The sequence below is a fragment of the Somniosus microcephalus genome, unplaced genomic scaffold (assembly GCF_052327205.1).
Source record: "Somniosus microcephalus isolate GS21.2 unplaced genomic scaffold, FLI_Smic_1.0 unresolved_chr1, whole genome shotgun sequence".
Lineage (NCBI taxonomy): Eukaryota > Metazoa > Chordata > Chondrichthyes > Squaliformes > Somniosidae > Somniosus > Somniosus microcephalus.
The window spans coordinates 85,033,538-85,042,766 of record NW_028225179.1 but is presented as its reverse complement, the minus strand read 5'-3'; positions in this window follow the sequence as shown (position 1 = coordinate 85,042,766).

The window sequence follows — 9,229 nt, the reverse complement described above, 5'->3', positions numbered from 1 at the left end:
TCGGGGAAACCCCGCCAGGGTCAGCGGGGGTGAGAGGGGTTGAAATGTCAACTGTAGAGGTGAGTAATGGGTGCAAGTGTGGACAGGTAAGTATGAGAGGTGAGTGTAAAGTGGTGGAAAAAGTTTCCTTATCTTTGCTTCTTTCTGTAGGCTTCAACCTTTGAGGATCCAGAGGTGCCTCATCTCAACGGCAGAGATCACAGAATGGCTGCTGCATTCTCAGATGCAGCAGACATCTGCTTTCTGCTGAGGAGAGAGGTCTTGGTGAGCCTGTGTGCAAGGGCTCACCTTAGAACAGAGATTGTCAGTGTTTGACAGCTTCTCAAAACTGTCAAATGCTGACAATTGATCTGTCAATAATTTTTTGACAGATGAAGCGTCATACGCTGACGACATCTGTCACCGGCTTTCCCTTAATTGGCCAGTAACAGCCAATCAAGGAAAAATAGCATAGGTTGGTCAGACATCGCTGGGGGTGGGACTGAAACCCGGAAACCAGAAGTCCCACCTCCAGCACGTCTCCAGTGAGAAAATCCAGCCCTACGAGTCAAAGTCATTACGGCACAGAATGAGGCCATTCGGCACATTGAGTCTATGTCGGCTCTCTCTAGAGCAATTCAGGCAGTCCCATTCCCCTGCTCTATCCCCGTAGCCCTGCAAGTTTAATTCCCTCAAGTGCCTATCCAATTTCCTTTTGAAATCATTGAGTGTCTCCGCTTCCACCACCCTCGTCGGCAGCGAGTTCCAGGTCATTACCACTCGCTGCGTAAAAAAGTTCTTCCTCACATCCCCCCTGTATCTCTTGCCCAAAACTTTAAATCTGTGTCCCCTAGTCTTTGTACCATCAGCTAATGGGAACAGCCTTTCCCTGTCTACCTAATCCAAAACCGTCATAATCTTGTACACCTCTATCAAATCTCCCCTCAACCTCCTTTGCTCCAAGAACAACCCCAGCTTCTCCAACCTAACCTTGTAGCTAAAATCCCTCATCCCTGGAAACATTCTGGTAAATCTCCTTTGCACCCTCTCAAGAACCTTCACATCCTTTCTAAAATGTGGTGACCAGAACTGGACACAATACTCCAGTTGTGGCCTAACTGGAGCTTTATAAAGGTTCAGCATAACTTCCCTGCTTTTGTACTCAATACCTTTATTTATAAAACCCAAGATCCCATATGCTTTACTAACCACTCTCAATATGTCCTGCCACTTTCAAAGATCTATGCACATGAACCCCCAGGTCCCTCTGTCCCTGCACACGCTTTAGAACTGTGCCATTAAGTCTATATTGCCTCTCCCTATCCCTTCTGCCAAAGTGTATCACCTCACACTTCTCTGTATTAAATTCCATCTACCACTTGTCTGCCCATTCTGCTAGCCTATCTATGTCCTGTTGCAGTCAATTGGTATCCTCACTGTTTGCCACACCTCCAAGTTTGGTATCAGCAAATTTTGAAATTTTACTCTATTCCAATATCCAAGTCATTTATATATATCAAAAAAAGCAATGGCCCCAGCACTGACCTTTGGGGAGCACCACTGTCTACCATCCTCCAGTCTGAAAAACAGCCATTTACCACAACTCGCTGTTTTCTGTCTTTAAGCCAATTCCTTATCCAAGCTGACACTGACCCTCCTATTCCATGAGACTCAATTTTGTTAACCAGTCTTTTATGTGGTACTTTGTTGATGTGCCTCAATAATTCCGAGACTCGATGTTAGCGAAACAAAACAAGGCTTTTATTAACTTAGAAGGTAACACGTAGTGGAGAGAGGTATCTTCCATCCGGAGGGCTGCAGTACTGGATATGAGGCCAGACTGAGCTTGCTTACATAGGGGCCAGGTATGGGCGGAGCCCTACACACAACATATTCCAATATACAATACAATGGTGAGGAAACGGAACTGGGGGAAGGGAAATGAAACTGAAACCGACCACAGTCACAGGCAGTGATGAATGGAATATTTCATCACATTCACCCCTTCTATAGATGTAGTCTGTTCGGGGGTTTGATAGTCCTCTGCGACCGACGTGGCTGTTGCGGTGCCGCGGGTGTCGGCTGGGTGTCCCCGGCAGCCTCCTGGGTCTCTGCCGGGGGTGCCGCCAGGGTTGTTGAAGGGGTAGTTGGTGGGGGTGCCGTTGGTCGATGTTCTTCCGGGGGTGATGAAAGAGTAGTGGGTGGGTAAGAGCTGCTGCGATCGTTGTCGCTGCTATCGCGGTGGTTGTTGTCGTTACCGGCTGGGGCGACGTCTTTTATGGACACGGTGTCCTCCCTTCCGTCGGCGTGCCGGACATATGCGTATTGGGGGTTGGCGTGGAGTAGGTACACTGGCTCCACGAGAGGGTCCGTCTTGTGGCCCCTCACATGCCTTCGCACGAATACCGGACCTGGGGTGGAGAGCCATGACGGCATGGATACGCCTGAGGTGGATTTCCGGGGAAAGACAAACATTCGTTCATGAGGCGTGGCAGTACACAATAGCGACCGTATCGAATGGAGCACATCCTAGAGGACTTCCTGCCAGCGGGAGATAGGGAGGCCCTTGGTCCTTAGAGCTAGAGTGACTGCTTTCCATACTGTCCCGTTCTCTCGCTCCACTTGGCCGTTACCCCGGGGGTTGTAGCTGGTGGTACGGCTCGTGGCGATCCCCTTGGACAGCATGTACTGGCGTAGCTCTTCACTCATGAAGGACGCCCCCCTATCCGTATGAATGTAGCTCGGCATACCGAACAGGCAGAACAGGCTGTTGAGGCATTTAATGACCGTGGCGCTGGTCATGTCTGGGCAGGGGAAGGCGAATGGGAACCGGGAGTATTCGTCCACAATGTTCAGGAAGTAAACATTGCAGTCGACGGACGGGAGGGGGCCCTTGAAATCTAAGCTGAGCCGCTCAAAGGGCCGTGTAGCTTTGATTAAGTGGGCTCTATCTGGGCGGTAGAACCGAGGCTTGCACTCAGCGCAAGTGCGGCAGTTCCTGGTCAGAGACCGAACTTCCTCAATCGAGTAGGGTAAGTTACGGGACTTTATGAAGTGGAACAGCTGCGTGACCCCTGGGTGGCAGAGGTCGTTGTGGAGGGTCTGTAGCCGATCCCCGGTGGCGCTGGCACACATCCCTCGTGAGAGGGCGTCAGGGGATTCGTTAAGGGCCCCTGGCCGGTAAATGATGTCATACTTGAAGGTGGAGAGCTCGATCCGCCACCTAAGAATCTTACCATTTTTAATCTTCCCCCTCTTTATTATTGAACATAAACGCTACCGACCGCTGGTCGGTAAGTAGGGTGAAGCGTTTGCTGGCTAGGTAGTGGCGCCAGTGGCGCACTGCCTCCACGATGGCTTGGGCCTCCTTTTCCATGGAGGAGTGTCTGATCTCGGGCCCTTGGAGGGTCCTCGAGAAGAAAGCTACGGGCCGCCCCGCTTGGTTGAGGGTGGCCGCCAAGGCGAAGTCAGACGCATCACTTTCCACTTGAAATGGAGTGTTCTTGTCCACTGCCTGTAGCGTGGCCCGCTCAATATCCTGCTTAATGCTTTTGAAGGCGGCGTGGGCCTCAGCAGAGAGCGGAAAAGAGGATGCTTTCAAGAGGGGGCGGGCTTTGTCGGAGTAGTTGGGGACCCATTGGGATTAATAAGAAAATAACCCCAGGCACCTTTTCAGGGCTTTGGGAGTGTTGGGCAGGGGCAGCTCCCGTAGGGGGCGCAATCAGTCGGGGTCTGGTCCGATTTCCCCATTCTCCACCACGCTGCCTAGTATGCAGAGGCGCGTGGTGTTGAAAACGCACTTGTCCTCGTTGTAGGTGAGGTTGAGTTTTTGTGCGGTTTCCAGGAACCTCTCGAGGTTCGAGTCGTGATCCTGCTGGTTGTGACCGCAGATGGTGACATTGTCGAGGTAGGGGAAGGTTGCCTGCAAGTGGTGGTCATCGACCATGCGGTCCATCTCCCTCTGGAAGACCGAGACCCCATTCGTCACCCCAAAGGGGACTCTGAGGAATTGGTAGAGGCGTCCGTTCGCCTCGAAGGCGGTGTACGGGCGGTCCTCTGGTCTGATAGGGAGCTGGTGGTACGCTGACTTAAGGTCGATGGTGGAGAACACCCGGTATTGGGCGATTTGGTTCACCATTTCTGATATGCGGGGTAGCGGGTAGGCGTCTAGTTGGGTGTACCTGTTGATCGTTTGGCTATAGTCGATCACCATCCATTTCTTCTCGCTACCCCTTACCACTACCACTTGGGCGCGCCACGGGCTGTTGCTGCGTTCAATAATGCGCTCTTTCAGGAGCCTGTCTACCTCGGTCGCGATAAACCGCCTGTCCTCCCAGCTGTACCTCCTGCTTTTGGTCGCTATTGGCCGGCAGTTAGGGGTAAGGTTCGCGAATAGCGAAGGCGGCTTTACCTTCAGGGTAGCCAGACCGCACACTGTGAGGGGCGGCTGGGACCCACCGTAATTGAGCGTGATGCTTTGGTGGTAGCACTGGAAATCCAGGCCCAAGATCACGCTCGCACATAGATTCTTCATGATTAATACTTTAAAATTATCGTATACAGTTCCGTTAACGGACAATTGTACCGTGCAGTAACCCATAATGGTCGATGTCTGAGTTTTATCAGCCATAGAGATGGTACCCCGAGTAGGGACCACCTTTAGGGAGAGTTGTACCAGTTCAGGGTGGATAAAACTCTCCGTGCTTCCACTGTCAATTAAACATTTAACCCTGCACCCGTTTACCTCGATGTCCACCATTGATTTGGATAACGGGTGCGGCCTGGTCTGGTCCACTGTGACCGATGCCACTGTAGGGCCCTGATCGAGACAAGATGGCGTCCACGCTGTCTGCTCATAAGATGGCGGACCCCACGAGGTCGGGCAAGATGGCGTCCAAGATGGCCGCTCCCACGGCGCACACGCGGCGGTGGCGGGTTTTCCGGCGGTTGGTTTTCCGGCGGGGTTCCCTCTGCACACCTTCCCGAAGTGCCCCTTCTTACCGCACTTAAAGCAGGTGGTGCCTTTCGCCGGGCACAGGTTTCTGGTGTGCTTTGGCTGCCCGCAGAAGTAGCAGTTGGGTCCCCGACGCGTCGCGGCTGTCGTAGGGCTTCTGGGGGGAGAGCGGGGCCCCGACGGTGTCGGGCTGCTGGGCGGGGAAGATGCCTTCCAAGATGGCGGCGCCCCTGGTGCACACGTGGCGGCGTGGACGGCGCGGGCTGAAGAGTAGGCATCCGAGTTTCTCTGGGCCACATCCAGGGATCGTGCTGTGTCCGCAGCCTGTTTCAGGTCCAATCCCGTTTTTTCCAGCAGTCTTTGCCGGATGTAAGTGGAGCTGAGGCCTGTGATAAAGGCATCGCGAACAAGCTCGTCAGTGTACACTGCGGCTTTTACATCTCGGCACTTGCAGTCTTTGCCAAGCATTTTCAGGGTGCCTAGGAACTCCTCCACCGATTCCCCAGGTCGCTGTGCGCGAGTAGCGAGCAGATGCCTAGCATACACCTCATTCGTAGGCTGCTGGTAATGCGCCTTTAAGATGTCGCAGGCGGCCAGGTACGTGTCGGCGTCTTGGATGAGGGGGTAAACTTGGTGGCTTACCCAATTCCGCAGAATTCCGAGTTTCATACTCGCAGCGTCCGTAGCGTCTTTGACGGCTGCGGAATTGTCCAGGAAGAATTCCATACACATAAACCAGTGTCCGAAGCGTGCTGATGCGTCCGGAGCATGCTGATCCAAATCCAAACGTTCGGGTTTCAGGAGTTGATCCATTGTGTTGAAAAATAAGTTAATAAAATTGATGTGCCTCAATAATTCCGAGACTCGATGTTAGCGAAACAAAACAAGGCTTTTATTAACTTAGAAGGTAACACGTAGTGGAGAGAGGTATCTTCCATCCGGAGGGCTGCAGTACTGGATATGAGGCCAGACTGAGCTTGCTTACATAGGGGCCAGGTATGGGCGGAGCCCTACACACAACATATTCCAATATACAATACAATGGTGAGGAAACGGAACTGGGGGAAGGGAAATGAAACTGAAACCGACCACAGTCACAGGCAGTGATGAATGGAATATTTCATCACATTTGTCAAACACTTTCTTAAAATCCGTATAGACAACATCCACTGCATTCCCTTTACCAACTTTCTCTGTTACTTCATCAAAATATTCAATTAGATTTGTCAAACACGATCTGCCTTTTACAAGGTGTGAAGGAGCAGCGCTCCGAAAGCTTGTGATTTCAAATAAAACTGTTGGACTATAACCTGGTGTTGTGTGACTTCTTACATTTACCTTTTACAAGGGAAGATTGGAAGATTATGGCTCTCAATTAATTTAAACCTCTCCAAGTGCCTGTTAATTTTTTCTCTGATTATTGTTTCTAAAACCTTACCCATCGCTGATAAACTGACCGGCCTGTGGTTACTAGGATTGTCCTTACACCCTTTCTTGAACAATGGTGTCACATTTGCCACTTTCCAATCCTCTGGCACCTCCCCCGCATCTAGGGAAGATTATGGCAAGCCCTTACAGTATCTCCACCCCCCACTTCCCTTAGCAACCTGGGAGGCAAGCCAGGCGACTTGTCCACTCTAAACATATCCAGCCTTTCCTGTGGTTTCCCTGCAGATTTGCTCTTCTAGCTCTCTCTCGCTATTTGGAGGCCTATAGAATACCCCCAATAGCGTGATCATATCCTTTTTGCTTTTCAACTCTAACCAAATGGATTCTGTCCTTGCCACCTCAAGGACACCCTCCCTTTCCAACACTACAATGTCTTCCCAACAATACAATGTCTTCCCTAATCAGTACTGCCACCCCATCTCCCTTTTTCCCTTCCCTATATTTTCTGACCATCTTGTATCCGTGAATATTAAGCACCCAGTCCTCACCATTTTTAAGTCATGTTTCCGTTATTGGCACTACAGCATATTCCCACATGGCTAATTGTGCTTGTAGCTCACCAACCTTATTCACCACACTTTGTGTGTTTACATACATGCATTCCAAACTTGTCTTTGTATTCCTCATAGTCCTTCTTAGTCTGCTCCTATTTAATATGGTACTTCTTCTTCTACTTAGGCAGTCCCTCGGAACCGAGGATGACTTGCTTCCACATTAAAAATGAGTTTGCAGGTGACTGATTAGTCCAATGCAGGACCTACAGTCTCTGTCACAGGTGGGGCAGACGGTGGTTGAAGGGGCGGGTGGGTGGGGTGATTGGGTTGACGTGCGCTCCTTGCGCTGCCTGCGCTTGGCTTCCGCTTGCTCCCGGCGAAGAGACTCAAGGTGTTTGGCGCCTTCCGATGGTACTACTTCCTTCTTTAGTACTATCCAACACTCTCCCTCCTTTATGCACCTTATTCCTCTTTTCTACTTCTATATGCTGGTGCCCACACCTCCTCCCTCCCCCCCCCCCACCCCCGCCAATTTAGTTTAAAACCTCCCCAACCACACGAGTGAACCTCCCCGCGAAGACATTGGTCCCAGTCCTGTTGAGGTGCAACCCGTCCCTTTTGGTTAGGTGCCTCCTGCCCCAGAACTCGTCCCAAATGCCCCAAGAATCTGAAGCCCTCCCTCCTGCACCATGCCTTAAGCCACGTATTGACCCTCCCTATCTTCCTATTTCTACTCTCGCTGGCGCGTGGCACTGGGAGTAATCCAGAGATTACTACCTTTTGAGGTCCTACTTTTTAACTTCCTCCCTAGCTCCTGAAAGTCTGACTGTAGGACATCAATACCTGCCCTCTCTATGTCGTTAGTACCGACGTGTACCACAACTTCTGGCTCACTCCCCCCTGCAGAATATTCTGCACCCTCTCTGTGATGTCCTTCACCCTGGCACCAGGGAGGCAACACACCATGCAGGACTCACGGTGATGGGTTACAGAAATGCCTGTCTGTCCTCCTAACTATGGAATCTCCTATAACAACTGCATTTCTACGCTGCGCTGTTCCCCCCCCCCGCCCCCCCACCGTGCACTCCCTTGCTCATTGGTGCCATGGTCTGGACTGCACTCCTTCAAGGTGCCGTCACTCCCAGCAGTCTTCAATGTTGCGTACCGGTTTGAGAGTGACACACTCCTCGAAGATTCCTGCCTCTTCCTACTCTTCTGGATGGCCACCCATTTACTATCCTGAACACACTCTGCCTGTGGGGTGGCCACCTCCTGGAATGTACGGTCCAGGAAACTCTCAGCCTCCCTGATGCTCCGCAGTGACTCCAGCAGCCCCTCAAGCTTGGAAACCCTGAGCTCGAGCTCAAGCAGCTGGAAACGCTTCCTACACACATGGTCCCCCAAGACACGTGAAGTGTCTGGAAGTTCCCTCATGGCGCAGGAATTGCAAGCAACAGGTATCAGCTGCCCATTCATGATCTAAAAAATTGTCTATTCCCTCTTTCAGAAGTTAATTAGTATCTTGTTTAAACTATTAATTTTAATTAATGTCTCTAGACCTCAGCTCTCAGGTATCGTTGTCTCACGCTCCCTCTCTCGGACTGCTCCTTGTTTTTTAAAATACCGGAACAGCACCACTTCCCTCAATGCACCGAATTCCCTCGCTCACCAAATTCTGAGTTTAGTACGCTGTAGAAGCAGTACTCCGTTGAACTGGACTCCGTGCTACTTACTTGATTGTTGGACACCAGGCAGCCGAAGTCCCACTGGCCATCACATTGTGGCACTGACCCGCAAGTTGCATCGTGAGAGAAATGGAAGCTTTTTAAATGCAGCATGCCTCAAAAATATCGTGGGCAGAAAACAGGGGACCAGGAGTTGGCCCCAGCTGGGTCCTGCCAGATCGGGGAGGGGTGGAAAATAGCTGGAGGAAAGGACCTGGTGCAGTTGCAGGCAATAAAACCTGCTGCTGCGTAAGGGGGTTATAGCAGTACTGAAAGAAGCAGGTTACCTGGGTGAGAAGGATTGTAGCAAAGGCCAAAAGTAGAGCAGTCAACTTCAGGAACTCTGACCTGATGGTCCTCCTAATGGAGTCATGGAGCTAGAGGGATGAGCTGTTTGGAGTCGGGACCAGCCACCCACCAAGCACCTGGCACACACTGTATGGAAGAAGGTGGGTGTGACTGTACTACTTCCTTGAGCTCCAGGGCCCCTTTGCAGTGCAGGAAGAAATTTAAGAACCTCACTAGAGCAGCCAAAAAAGGTTTCTCCTGACCCGTGCATTCTCTTTATTCATGTGTGGTAGTTCGTTATTCATTACCCTCACTGTGCCAGAAAAGTCAGAGGTGAAAGT